We start from the raw sequence: 15,422 nt of genomic DNA, 5'->3' as shown, positions 1-15,422 counted from the left end.
GGCTGAGGTGGCTCACTTTGGCACTAATTGGTTCCACCTTCGAAGATGGTTTGGGCAGTTACTGAGCATGGTTTCCTCAACACATCTCAGAGTGATGCTGTACAAATTACAGGAGGGGAGAAAAGAGTTTTGGAGGGTTTATAGTCTATTAAAACCTCCAGCAGCTTAGTAGAAGCCCGTGCACACGTTTAAAACCCAATAATGCAGGCAGACAGATGTGTCTGCGCTTTGGGGGCAGTTCAGTGGGAACTGAGGAATGTCCTGACCTGATTTGAATGTCTCACCTCACTTTGGATGACTGAAATACTGGAGGGCTGGGTTAGGCATTTGTCATCTGGAATGGGTCCAAAGAGAAGTAATAGATTTTCCTTTAATTAAATGTAACACGGCTAACCCCTCACCCACCATGCTAAGGAATGCATTTAATCTTCTACTTGTATGCAACGAAAATATGCAACTGAGCCAATAATCTATGTATTGAGTGTATGCAGAAACATCAGGTAGGGTACTTTGTCCAAAGAGCTCAAGTGTGGTTGGGGAATGGACACATAAAAATTAACAATAAAATAGCAGAGCTGCTGGAACAATCCAGAGGTTTACAAATGATGTGAATTTGGAAAACGGCTTTGCGATACATGCACATGTAAAATACCTATCTATCCTGTGTCATATTAGTTCTACTAATGGTACATTGACTAACTAACTGACTAACTAACTGAAATGAGAATGTGTGTCCATAAAAGAAGAGATAAAGAACAAGGTTTACCTCAGCTTTATTCATAATAATCCCCAGGTGGAACTGCCCACTGGCTACTAGTAGGAGAATGGACAAATAAACTATTGTATACCCACAAAGTGGAAAAATACACATGAATTCTTACCTTATTGTTAAGATTCTGTCTGGACTCCACCCCCACAGTTACCTGGCAACAGCCAGGTAAGCTCCTCCCCGCCGTTACTTGGCAATAGCCAGGTAGCCTGGCCCACTATGAAAGGGGCTGCTTGCCCCCTCCTCCCTCCCTTACTCTCTTACTCCTGCATCTCTCCCTTGCCTCTTGCTCCTCCTTGCTCCTCCCTTGCTCCTCCCTCTCCCCATTGCCTTCCCCCCTCTCTCCACGTGGTCATGGCCGGCCTTTACTTCTCTACTCTCTCCCTCTCTCTGCCTTTCTCTGCCTCTACTACTTTCTAACTCCCCTCCCCACACACTAAATAAACTCTATTCTATATTATACGTGTGGCTGGTCCCTCAGGAGAAAGGAATGCCTGCCTCCGCACGGGCCTGCCAAGGCACCCCTGTCCCCCATCCCTCACCACATCCCCATAGAACATATCTTAATATTCCTTTATCTTTTTATAATCGCAACACGTATGGTTCTGCATACACTTTAAAAAGTAGCCAAGTGACGTTTGCTGTTGTGAGAACTGTAATTTCAGTTACCTTTGGGTAACAAAAAGTGTTAATTGGAAGTGGGTACAGAAGAGCCCACTGAGGTACCAGAAATGCTTCCTTTCTTGATCTGGCCTTGTGTCCCAGTGCACACGAAAGTAAATACTTAAAGAGCTATAGGTCTGTGGACCCTTTGTGTTGTGGAGGTTATGTCTTACTAAAATAGTTACAAACGATGATTTTATCAGAGTAAGGCGATACGGCGATACAGATAAGGGAACCTCTTTTTCTGGGGAGAAGGGGATGTACACACAAGGGACATTGACCCTGTATCCTGAAGGGACCTGGAACTTCTGGCTGAATATTCAAGGATTTGGACATAAGTTAAGAGGCAGTGTGTATAATCAAGGTAGTTGACTGAGACCAGGAATAGGGCAGTAAGAATGAAGAAGGGGCAGAGATACAGATGTTTCTGAGGAAAGAAAAAAAAAAAAAAGAAGACTCAATGAATCTAGGGACTGAAGTTGTGTGTAAAGAGGAAGTGTGTTAGTCAAGGTTCTCTATAGGAACAGAACCAACAGGATGTATATATAATTACAAGAGGGAGTTTATCAAGTTGGCTCACAATGGTCAGGGGGTAGACAGTCCCGTATTGGCCACCTGCAGGCTGAGGAACTAGGGAAACCTATAAATACTCAGAACAAGAGAGACCAAGGATGCAGTGCACTCTGGAGCCCAGGTCTAAAGCCTGCTACCGAGTCACTTGATTCCAGGCCTATGAAGACAAAATGACTCTTTGTGTTTCTCTTCAAGCAGCTAGGATGTCTGTGAGGGTGCTCCTAAAGAGCACAGAAGGAAAGTCATGTTTAGAATCATCTTGTAACGCCTAGGATCAATGTGTTCAAATCAATACAGCCATGCCTCATCTGTAAGTGAAAACTTGGCTGATTTTCTTCCACAAGCGTGGTCCCTGGCTTTGCATCTGTGTGGCAGGACCATTATGCAGGCATTTTTCAGTGTCCTGAAGAGAGTTTCCAAAACGTTTAATTGTGATAACATTTACGTTGATATTTTGGCACATTCTATACTTGCCTTCCCTGTGACCCTTCCAAGTGATCAAATCCAGAGCTTCGATGGATTTTTGTTTGCTCCAAATTCGATTTCATTCTAGCATAGTTAATTTCGTGGAGCCATCCTAACAAGTTTCCAAGCTGGGTAACACTGTTCGACCAAGTTCAGGAAGAATCACTGCATCTCGGGGTTCGGGCTATCTCTTCCTATTACTGTCGTGCTTGCTAGGGGGCGCTGCAGCGCACCTTTCTATTCTGCTCCTTGGTGACTTAAGTGTTGCCCTGTTGGAGACGTTTTGGAGCTAGAAGGTAGCTTGTTTACTGCGCCCTGACCAAAAAAAAAAAAAAACAAAAAAAACAAAAAAAACAAAAAACAAACAACCCTGCTATCTCTCTTTTGTTTAAAACCTAATTAATGTGTCTTGAGTGTACATGGCTCTTCATTTCCTCAGTGTTTGGTGTTAAAACTACATGGATTATCAGGTTGTCAGGCAGAGCCAGCTGGATTGCAGAGGTTGTCTGCGCGCTCCACAGCTACAACCCGGGTCTCCACCTCGAATAAGCCATCTTATTTCCTGGGCTGGGTCAAAATGAGTACTACAGCCGGCCTCTCCTGCAGCTTTTCCTGCCCTTGGGGGCAGGGTAAGAATGGCTAACAGAGAGCTTCCTGTTTCCTGTTTGCCTCTGGGAGGCACAATTCTAAATGGCCCCATTTCTCTGCCTTTGGAAAGGCTATTGTCCTCTGCCCTAAATCAACCCTCATGGGAAGTCACCTGCAGTTCTTTTCTTTGGGCTTCGGAGCCTGGAGATAACCCTGATATGCGCTTACCCTGCTAGAAGGAAAAAAAAAATGAAATGGTAAGGTTGTGTCATAGTTACTCTGAAGATGTTAATTCAAATAAGTCACTAAGTCATCTTTTGAGCATTTCGACAGCTTATATGTTTGGACTCTGTTAGCGTAAACATCCTGATAATAAGGGTTTGATTGGCAGATTTAGAGGAGAGATCTTTTCTTCAGCTCATTCTGTTCAGTGGGTGGATTTGAATAGGTTAAGGCTACACCTCATGATATCAGTGTACATTTTCAGTTAAGGAATTGTTTTTGTGGGATGTGTAAGAAAAGAACTCCACTAAATTCGTGTTGGGAGTGATGCACTAAACTGTGATTTGAGCCTGGGATTCAGGCTCTGTGTGCACTGATGGCACTGACCTTGCCTTAGCATAAGGAGAGCCTGCGAATCCTCTACCTCTGTGGATTCTATATATCCACAGTCTCCTGGGCCTGCTTGATCTTTTCCTCAAACTTGCACGTGTCGGAATCACCCGAAGGCTTACTAGGCCATTAGAGTTTCTTTTTCAGTAGGTTTGGAGGGAGGCCTGGGAGTTGCATTTTAAGAAATTAGGCAGGTAAAAGGGCTTGGAGGGTAAAGGTATTTGTTCTGTTAACCTAGAGACCTGAGTCTGATCTTGGGTGATGTGTTACAACAGCGGCTTGCATCTGAACACAACACACTGGACCCAAGCAGTTCTACGTGTGAGAGGTTTATTGGGAGAGAGAGGGAGGGGCGGGGGAGGGAAGAGGTGGAGACAGAAAGAGAAAGGGATAAAAAAGAGAGAGGGAGGGGTATTCCCATTATGTATATGGAAAATGATGTAATGCAGGTAAAGGTGGGAGGTAAGCCAAGTGTATTCTGAGAACATGGTAGCTGTCTTCTTGGCAACAAGTCTGTAGGTCGCGTTGTCGCCTATGTGATGTTAATAGGTTTGGGAGGTCCTGATGCCAACATTGGGGACTTATATAAAATTGGAAGAAAAGAATCAATACCACAAAGTTGCCCTCTGATTCTACACATGTACTATACCACACATACCTCTACTCCAGTAATAATAATCATTACGATGGTAATAAATTACCAAGTGACGGTCATGCCTCTGGTCCAGGTGTGACAGAGAAGACAGTTCAGAGTGTTGTGGGGTCTGATTAGATCCAACATAACTCAAGCACCAAGTCAATGCAGTTGACAAAAATTTACTGAATAATCATGTGAACAGACTTGGGGGCTGAACCGTGACCCTGAAGGGAAGTGGTACAGCATATTTAAAGGATGAAACCATAAAGCGAGAGGGAGCAGGGTGGGCTTGAGCATTGTTCAATCATATTTTGACATAAGGGGTTGAACAAGGGAGTTTCCACCAATCATGATAGGAGTTGGTTCCTGGGCCTGGGAACATGAACTTAGTTTGACTCTGCCAGAAAGATGGAGAAGTTGTCCTTGAGATGGCTGGGCTCAGACAACTGTTTCCTTACAACAGAAGCTCTTCAGCTATTGGGAAGTCCCCAGCTCCCCCAGCGCTTGGGACTTTGAACTTAGTTTCCCCCCATGATTAGATGGAGTTTGAAAACAAAATTTAGGACAAGTTTCTTTTGCTTGTTCCCAACAGGGAGGTTCTCCTATCTTGTATTCTTGCTGACCATTTTAGAATTTATTTTCTTTGATGGAGGAGCCCATGGAAAATTTTACCCAACTATTTTAGAAACCTGAGGTCATGATACCTCAGCCAGCTTAGCTTCTGTTAAACCGCTTGCTTGCACAAAACCTTTCCCCACTGTGGCTGCAGAGTGAGATACCAGGATGTGGGTTTTGCCTTTAAAAAGCCCTTACAGTTGGGTCTTTAATACCTGAGTATAGTCCCAGATGGGTGAAACAAAGATTTTCAGTTGGCTATAAACTGTGTCTGAGTGGTCATTCTGATTTAAGGGTTGTTTTGTGACACTATGTTATATGTTTCAGTGGCCATAGGCAACAAGCAGCCCACCCACTGCAGACTGCCTAAATCTTATCTACTTGAGTTCAAATTTTAGTCTTCCTCAACCCGCATCTTTAGGATGTTGTCACGCATGGATGTCAGCTCAGAGCTTTCTTTCTGTGAATTCCTAGGTAATTTATTGTCTTCCTCAGTTATATTAACTGCTCAGAAGATCACACTGATTTAACAGTTATAGTTCCAAGTCCAAGCTGAGGCTGAGGGGAAAAGTCCATTGTCCACTCCTAAGGTGCTGCTATTCTGTCAGGGTAGTCGTTGTGACAAGGCCATTTCAATCATACACGTCACACAGATGAATACATTATATAGCTACATGTGACTATTTATGTGTCACATATAGTTTATCAGTTGTAACATATACTGTACCACCTTAGGATACAATCATTCATTCATTTGAATTTCTATATAAAAACGAAAACATTTCTGTGTGGAAGGGCAATTTGTAATAAATTTAACTTCCTAAAGGCAGTAAATGGTTCTCTTTCTGGAGCCACCTGATGTTGCTTCTGTGTTCTTGTGTTCCAGGACAAAGGACTGCAGCAGGGACACATGGTTAGAAGTAGAAGCAGAAGGAGAATTAAAAGAAAGACAGTGTTCCTCCCCTGAGAATGGGAGAAGGATAGTGAGTTGGGAAAAGGCATATGCTTCAAAAACGCTCAGCCCAGAAGCTCAGGACTCTGGGTAGGTTCCTCCGGTGGGAAGCAGGCCTTCTCTTGTGCCTGTGCTGTTTGTTACATGTAGCCCAAGCAGGACAGGGTTTCATTTTCCACCAACTGACTTCTTTCACAGATCAATCTTGATGCTATTTTCTCTAATCGCTACTATCCTGCCTTATTTGCATATGTTAATTATTTTTAAAAGTCTGGAAGAAAATTATAATTCACCATTAGAATAAACTCAGCTCATAAGTTTATTTCATGTAGTAGGGGCTTTAAGGAGTTTAGGTCCACCCATGGTTGATGAGAGGCCAGAGAGACAGCGAGGGGTGTTTTGGGAGCCAATGCTTGTATTTAACATGACAAGATCACTGAGCTGGTTTTTTGTTTTTGTTTGTTTGTTTGTTTGCTTGCTTGATGTTTGTGGTTCTTGTTTTTGTTTTGTTTTGTTCTTTTTTCTGGGATAAGGTTTTTCTGTGTAGCCCTGGCTGACCTGGAATTCACTCTGCAGACCAGACTGGCCTCAGGCTCAGAGATCCACCTCCTAAATGCTGGGATTAAAGAAGTACACCTCCACTGCCCAGCTCTGAGCATGTTTAAAGAGGCCAGAGTTCTTGCTTTGAACCAAATGATGCTTCTGTAGAGTGGTGAACCTAATTTGATCATCTCTAAGGTCTTCAGGTTCCAAAGTTTGTGTTTCTGTAATGTTTGTATCTTATGCACCACCTAAAATCACAACATCTTGCATCTGTATGGGGAGATTTTGGGGCTACTTGGCAGGAATCTGACATTGGCCAAGGACAAGGAAATGGGCTTCAGGCAGGAATCTGACATTGGGCCATGACAAGGAAGTAAGCTCAGGCAGGAATCTAATTTTAGGCTAGAACAGGGAAGTAAGTTCAGGTAAGACTCTAATTTGGGGCTAGAACAAAGAAGTAGGCTTCAGGCATAAATATGACTTTGGGCTAGGACAGGGAATTAGGCTCAGATATCTCAGTCATCCAGGAGTGACCAGAGGACCTTGTTTATTGTCTTGCTTGTTCCTTAACTATTTGTATTTATTGTACTGCTTGACCTTATTACTTGCATGTAATTAAAATGGTATAAAAGCAGATTGGGAAAAAATAAACCCATCTCAGCCTCAGAACTGACTGGGGTCAAGCTACAATGTTGTCTAATTGTCCTTTCTTCTTTTAATCCTCGCTCCTGTGCTGGAGAACCTGCTGACTGACTGGGCTGGCATGGTCACATCTGAGAGAGGCATGACAAATAAAGTAATCCTGTTTGTTCAGATATCTCAGGCAGTCCTATAGCCCACTCATTGTGAAAGTTTATTCAGCTCTGTTTCTGGAACAAAATGGAATTTTCAGACTAACATGAGGATTTAAATTCTGATTTAGGATGAAGTTATTCATGCAAAAGGGAGTTTAGGTGGTCAACAAAGTGTAACAATGTCACACATGTGTACTGTCTTTATCCTTGTCTTAATTAAAAATACACTTCAGTCTCTCAAGCACCGTGAAGCATGCCTGTTGCTTACGTAGCATAAGGCCGAGCTCTAGGTGTCACTGGGGCAATTTGGCAAATGGGAGCTATGAGAGATGTAATGTATCCCGGAGAGTCTTCAAAAATCAGCATGCAGAAGACTTTTGGTAATGCCGGCTGTCCATCATGTCTTCAACTGACAATGATCAGGAATAATGACTCCAACCAGAAAATCCTCAAGTCCTCAAGTGGCACTTGGAAGTTACCAAGCAGAGAGAAGTTGAGAGGTCAGAAATCCCTAGGACTAGAGAGGCAGGAAAATGAAACCTGTCTTTGCTGTCTTGTTCTTCTTAGAAGGCCTGGGTGAAGTCTGTGAGTGGAGAGTGAAATATGAAGAAACTATACTGAGAAGCTAAAAGAAACTAAGGCAAGCCTAATTTCTATGATGTTGTACAGATAACAGAATAATTTCTGCTATTTAGGACTCTCCAAAAAGGAGGGGTTCCTAGGCTTCATTTTGGATCTTTGAAAGATGACATTCTAGGAGTGAGAATAACTACAGACAACACCAAAATAAAACCTTTCTCATGACAGCTCAACTTTGATTAAAACACATAAGAGGGTTATTCTTTAGCTTTGAATCCTGGCCAGAAGCAGAAGTAATAATCTCTGGCTATCATATGATATAAAAACATATCATGCTTTTAATATTTGGCATATTATAAAAACTTGCCAGAAGACAACATCGGACAAAGCTAATGTTCAAGGTTTTGATTCAGAAAAAAAAAGTAGGTAATACATAGGGATACAGAGCAACAAAGTATACAATTTGAACCAGCAGGCATAGTTTTAAAGAAAACATGCCTGAGTGTGTGTTCAAGAGATTTAGCTGTCAAGATGAAGACTCTCAGCAGAGAACTAGAGACTTTGAAAGAGAGCTAAACAATGTTTTGCATGAGTAACTGAAATTAAAACCTCAAAAGAAGGTTGAAGAGCATAGTAGATATGGTCAAAGAGAAGATTAGCAAACTAGAAGATAGAGCAGAAGAAATCCAGACTGAAGCAACAAGAGAAATTCAGTTCCTTACATTTTCTTTGATTTTCCTCATTAGTGTTGTATAGATTGTGCCACACAATTTTGTACATTTTAAAAATGTATATCTATTTGTTAATTTTATTACTATGTATTAGTTAAATTATATTACTAATTTTAACATTCATTTCTAGTATATAGAAATATTAAGTCAGTTCACTCATCTACCTACCTGCTTACTTTTAGAAAGCTTTCCCCCTAGATTTTTTGTCTTCCTTTTCTTGTTTACTGCATTAGAATGGATTTTCAATACTATTCAGTATGAATGATGAGAGTGTACATTACACCTTATTCCTGATCTCCTTGACTTGTAAGTTTTTGTTATGTGTTCATTATCAAACTGCATAAATATTCCTGTATTCTTATTTATTCTGACAATGTTTAGCATAAATATGTCAAATGCTAGCAATTCTTTTTGTAGATTAATTCTTTTCTTTATTCCTTAGTTTGCTGATATTATAGACTATGATGATGAGTTTTTAAATATTGACCTTGACTTCACTACCAGAATGAGTCCTGTTTGATCACGATATAGAGTCTTTTTAATATGTGGCTGAATTTTATTTTGCTACTGTTTTACTGAGTAATTTTGCACTTATTTGCTAATATTAAACTATAGTTACTTTCTATGTACTGTCTTATTTAAAAATTTTTATATCAGAGTATGTTAACTTTAAAAAGTGAATTGCGAACTGTTCACCTTTTTAGTTTTGTTGCAAAGGTCCAGATAGAATTAGTATTAGCTCTTCTTTGGATAATTACAATTCTTTGATGAAAGCACTTATGAATCTGGTGGTCTCTGTCAGGAGAGCTAAACTTCTCAAGTCTGTTTCCTCAAATAGTTACGTGGCTACCCAAAAGACACCTGGTGTAAGTTGTCTGGTCAGGGTGTTTGTTTGTTTGTTTATTTATTTGTTTCCTTTTGCTTTTGGTAGAAGAGGTCCATTTTATGGATGGACCTATTTATAAACACATGAGTAGAATTGGGGGGCATTTTTCTTTATTGTCTTCTTGCCTTTGCTTTGATCCCAGTGTTTTGTGTTTTCCATACTTAAGTTGCTCTTTACTCTTTTTATGCCTGGCATTTCTGAAACATTGTTTCCTAGGTTTTTCTCTGCCATCATTCTTCCTTCAGCTCCATAGTCTCCAGGCATCTCTCTTACTTCATTCTGAGAACTGCAGGTTTGCGTTCTTTATTCTTTTGCAGACTTTTTGAGGTTGAAGTTTAGCTGGTTGACGTGAGATTTTCTTCATGAACTGTGGGCACCATAAGTTTTGGAGCCCCCTGGTAGCTGTCGCACAGACGTTGAGATTGTGTTTTCATTTCCTTTGTTGCTGCTTTAATGTAATATGAATCTTCCTCTTTGACCCTGGGCCACTCTAGAACTGTTGTTTGTTTTCAAGTGTTGGGAGATTTTCCCATTTCTGCTATTGATTTCTAGTTTGATTGTATTGTGTTTGGTGAACATATTCTGAAAGAATTTTTTTTAAGTGCCTGGAGGTTGGATCAGTCTTAATTATATTTTTGTGAGTCTTTGCAAAGAGTATATTGTTATATAGGATGCTCTATAAATGTTGACCCCAGCTTAATGACAAGTGCTTTTTTCCCTATATCTGTGCGATTTACTAAATAATAATTATATTCATTTAGTTTTTGTTGAGATGGGGATGATATTCTCTCACTGTAATTATGGAATTGTTTACTGCTCCATCCACATCTAGCAGGTTTTGCTGCATGAATTTTACAGCTTTATATTTAGAAATATTATGGCTTCTTAATGGCTCGGCCCACTGTTATTGTGTAACATCCTTTGCTTATTACTGTGAAGTCCACCTTATTCATTATTAATATAGCCACTCCTGCTTTCTAATAGTAACCTTTTCATGATACACCTTTTTTCTATTATTTTATTTTTAAATGTCTGTACCACTGTATTGAAGTGAGGTTTTGGTAGACACCACATAGTTGAATCATGTTTTTTTTTTTCTTTCTAACTTTCTTCTTCTCATTGTATATGTATATAATTGTGTGCATGTGTGTGCACGTATATGTATATGTATATCATGGCAAGTGTGTGGAGGTCAGAGGACAAACTTAGGACTCAGGTCTCTCCTTCCACCTTGTGGATTCTCGGATTGAACTCAGGTTATCACACTTGCTAGGCAAGGACTTTATCCTCTAAGCTATGTCTCTGGCACTAGATCATATTTTTTGGATTATAAATTTTTATTTTCCTCTTGAGTCTCCTAAGTTATGCTTTGTGAAACAACATAAAACTCCTTGGGATTATAGTATAATCATGGCATTTTCTCCTTCCCCTTTGCTCTCTCCAGCCCCCACCATAGACCACCTTGCTCTCTTTCAAATTCATGAGTTTGCTATCTTTAATTGTTGGAGTGTGTGTGCATACTCCCAAATACACAAATAAAACACATCAGCCTGTATAATGTTATTTGTATATGTATTTTCAGGACTGATCACTTGGTACCGGACAACCAATGGGTGCACTCGTCCCTGAGAAAGACTATTTCTCCAGCTCTCAGCATTCCTTAGCTATTTGTAAGTCTTTGTTTAAGGTTGTGGCCTTCTGTGATTTCCCCATCTCATGTTAGCATGTCTGTTGGTGTTGTCTGTTGTCCTGGTTCAGGTCATGATGAGGAAGCGATGCTGGCAAACCTGATTCTGTTTGTCCTTACACCCACAGATAAACGTAGTCCTTACCCAGCATCAAGGAAACTTTGCTTTGGAACACACAGACCATTATGGAAACCCACAAGTGATTAGACTGTAGATTTGTGGAGCCCAGTCCCAGTGGATACATCTACACCACTACGCTTGCACCTAAGCCTCCTTGTAGATGAGGAGATCATTGTAGAAGTGGGGGTGGAGAGATTGTAAGAGCCAGAGAATCGGGGGCTTTGCTGTGAGATCGTGTCTCCTAGAAATGTCACAGAAGTTATACCACGTTTTTAACACATTCTGCCAATCCTTTTTTTTTTTAAATTGGCTATTTTACTATTAACTGTATAGCTTTTTAATTTACTGGCATTATTTTACTACTTTAGACATAAAAACTCTACCTCCATTTTTGTCCCTTTACCATCTCTCCATCTCTAATATATTTACTTTAACTATTTCCTCTACATACCTTTAGAACTACCTCAAGAAGTTTTATATAATTTGGGAGACAGGAGGATCTGTCTCTGCGCACACCGTTTCTGCACACACCGTTTCTGCGCACACCGTTTCTGCGCACACCGTTTCTGCACACACCGTCTCTGCGCACACCGTCTCTGCACACACCGTTTCTGCGCACACCGTTTCTGCGCACACCGTTTCTGCGCACACCGTTTCTGCGCACACCGTTTCTGCGCACACCGTTTCTGCNCACACCGTTTCTGCGCACACCGTTTCTGCGCACACCGTTTCTGCGCACACCGTTTCTGCGCACACCGTTTCTGCGCACACCGTTTCTGCACACACCGTTTCTGCACACACCGTTTCTGCACTCCTTTCCCAACCCCAGAGCTTTCTCTTCTTTTACTGGTTCTTTTCTATGTAGAAGGACCTCGGCTGACCTTTTAGGGTTGGCCCACTGGTGACACATTTTCTTAACTTTCTATTCACCGGGAATGTCTTTCTTTTCCCTTCGTTCCTTGGGGGTACTTTTCCTGTGCATACAGTTGTGGGCTGGCAGTTGTTTCAAAGCGTGAGACCTACGGTGCCAATTCCTACTGGGCTCTGTGGTTCTGATGTGTGTGTGTGTGTGTGTGTGTGTGTGTGTGTGTGTGTGTGAGAGAGAGAGAGAGAGAGAGAGAGAGAGAGAGAGAATGAGATTATGAGGGAGTCAGTTATTTCCTCTCTTGGGGCTGCAGCTATCTAAACTCTCAGAGGCTTAATCACAGGGTGAATTAGCATGGAATTCTTAGCCATTTGTATAGCATTGGAGGAGACTCTGGGTCTCCTTTAGGCCTCCTGTTTTAGCCTGGCTTTTTTTTTCCCCCTGGGGGCAGCTCCAGCAAGGAAAGGGGAGGAAAGGGATTATTATTCCCAGCTGGAAGTGTGTATTTCCCATTAGCCCTGTGTATCACCTGAAATAGGAGTTCCTCACAACTGCTGTGCGGGGAGGCAAGTTTACATTCCTACGTGGTCCGCACTGATGCAGGACGATTGCTCTTGCTGTTGGATGATGGTTGAAGTTCTGACTCATTCCCAGGCATCCTCTGATTCAGCTTGGCATTGAGGGGGAGGACTTCCTCCCTACTGATGGGTTGCAGTGAAAACCCAAGCTCCATCCTGGTCTCCACTGATGCTGTGGTGTGTTGCCAGGTGTGTGTGTGTGTGTGTGTGTGTGTGTGTGTGTGTGTCTGTGTGCTGTTGTCAGTTGGCAGAGATCAAGACCTGAATTCTTACATGATTATCTAATATCACCGCATGGGGGTGTTGGGCTCCTGTCTCAGCTCATTTGTGCTGCTGAAATAAAATACCACATAGGTAATTTTTTAAGCACAGAAACAATTTCCATAGACTTGGAGGTTTAAGGTCTCAGATCAGGGAACTGTTGTGTTGGGTGTCATCTGAGGACCTTATGGGCTCTTCCAAGATGGTGCTGTAGACCTTATCACCACACAGAATTCTCACCTCTTAGTACGGTTTAGTGGGTATCAAGTTTCAATGTGAATTGAGGAGAGAACAGAAATGATTGAGTCACAGAAGTCATCTTGCCACAGTCATTGGAGAGTGAATTCTGGGTCCCTCACTCAGCCTTTGCTGGATCCTAGCTGGGGTAGCCATGCTGTTGGCTGTGGTGTTTGGTCGAGGAAGAATGAATATTCTCTAAAGATTTGTGTCTTGCTAGGTTTCACCTTTCTTCTAGCCAGGGCTAGCCTCTGCTAAGGCGTTTTATATTTTTGAAATCTGTAGCCACTGGCATGCTCGCTTTGCTGAATTCTTTAAGGTCATGTTGAACCTATGTAAGGAATACAGTCCTGAGGCCAGTTTCTTAGGTCTAAGATCTCTTAGGGGGTCTACCTTCTCCTATTTTTCTGCATTTGTTTCACATGACATTTTGGGCAGGAGTTGGGGAGAGGGTGGGGATGGGGTAGGGTGGAGATGAGGATGGGGATGGGGGTGGGGGTGGAGTGAGATGGGGTGGGGGCGGGGTTAGCAGTCTGGGATATAGCCAGCGAGAGACCCTGAGAAAAGTGTTCCCACTCCATCTTTCCAGACTGTGCCTTTTGCTCTTTGTGTATGGATCCTTATGTTAGAGATGAGTTCTTCTTACAACACCGGGTAGCTGGGCTGTGGAGGGAAGGCATTCCTGAGCTCCCCTTGCTGACAAATGGCCTCCTGTCATGATTTGTACCAGTGGATGGTGCTCTCTCTGTTAGCCTTTATTGGGAGCTGTTCATTTCACTCTTTCCAGGAGGCCCTAAGCAAGTTCTCAGAATGGCCAGCACCTGAGGCTGCAACTAGCTCTCTCCTTGCATCGAGAGGAGGGCAGAGTAGGTAGTCAGGGCCCGGCTGTCAGCCTCCTTTCTCAAAGGAAAGTACCATATTTTCGTGGCAGATAAGAAAACCGTGTTTGGCTATATGGTATGGATATGCTCTTCAGTCAGGAAGATGGCTGTGTTCCCTTCCGGTTTCCATGGACTGAGGAACACTCCACAGGGCTTGGCTTCTTACTCTTTATCGCCCTTTATCATTCCGATGTGAAATCTCATTGGTGGGGAAGTTGATCAGGTAATGAGTATAACTTACATCCTGGGGGCCTTGAAATGCAGTTTACTAAACCAAACACAAAAGACAGCAGTCTAAACATAGGTTCAGCTACGGTCAAGCTTTTCCTGTGAAAGCCACACACACACACACACACACACACACACACACACACCCCTAAGCAGGGGAACTGTCACACTTCCCATTGTTTGTTACAGGCTAGTTTGGGATTCCACAGTGACAGCTGTCAGAGGCCTAACTTTTCAGCAGAGGTAAAAAGCAGGGCAAATGTCGGTAGTCTCTGGATCGTCACCAACTCTCAAGCCCCGACAGCCATTGGTCTTCTTATGACAAGGCTCCGTTGGTTTCTTTCTTTCTTTCTTATTTTTTTTTTTTACTTTTTATTGGATATTTTATGTATTTACATTTTAAATGTTATCCCCTTTTCCATTTTCCCCTCCACAAGTCCCATATCCCATCCCCCTCCCCCACTTCTAGAGGGTGCTCCCCTTACCTAACCACCCACTCCTGCCTCCCCGCCCTGGCATTCCCCTACACTGGGGCATCGAGCCTTCACAGGACCAAAGGCTTCTCCTCCCATTGATGCCAGAGAAGGCCATCCTCTGCAACATATTCGACTGGAACCACGGGTCCCTCCATGTGGTGGTTTAGTCCCTAAGAGCTCTTGGGGGTCTGGTTGGTTGATATTGTTGTTCTTCCCATGGGGTTGCAAACCCTTTCAGCTCCTTCAGTCCTTTCTCTAACTCCTCCATTGGGGTCCTGTGCTCAGTCCAATGTTAGGCTGTGAGCATCTGCTTCTGTATTTGTCAGGCTCTGGCGGAGCCTCTCAGGAGACAGCATAGCAGGCTCCTGTCAGCAAGCACTTTCGGGCATCCACCATAGTGTCTGGGTTTGGGCTGGATCCCCAGGTGGGGCAGTCTCTGGAGAGCCTTTCCTTCAGTCTCTGCTCCACACTTTGTCCCTGTATTTCCTTTCTACCCCTGAGTTGTGTGCCCAGGTTGTGTTAGGGGCTGGTAGTAATTATTCTTCAGAGTAAGGAATTCAGGAAAGAGTCAATTCTAACACTACAGGGTCAGATGTCTTTCAGGCTGCAAAGTTCAAGATGAGAAGGACTGAGAGGTCTGATTTAGGTAATGTTCTCATCTCTCTGCTGTGAGATTCTGGG

Source organism: Mus pahari, chromosome 13 (assembly GCF_900095145.1).
Source record: "Mus pahari chromosome 13, PAHARI_EIJ_v1.1, whole genome shotgun sequence".
Classification (NCBI taxonomy): Eukaryota; Metazoa; Chordata; class Mammalia; order Rodentia; family Muridae; genus Mus; species Mus pahari.
The sequence above is the reverse complement of the archived record's forward strand: the minus strand, read 5'-3'. Positions refer to the sequence as shown.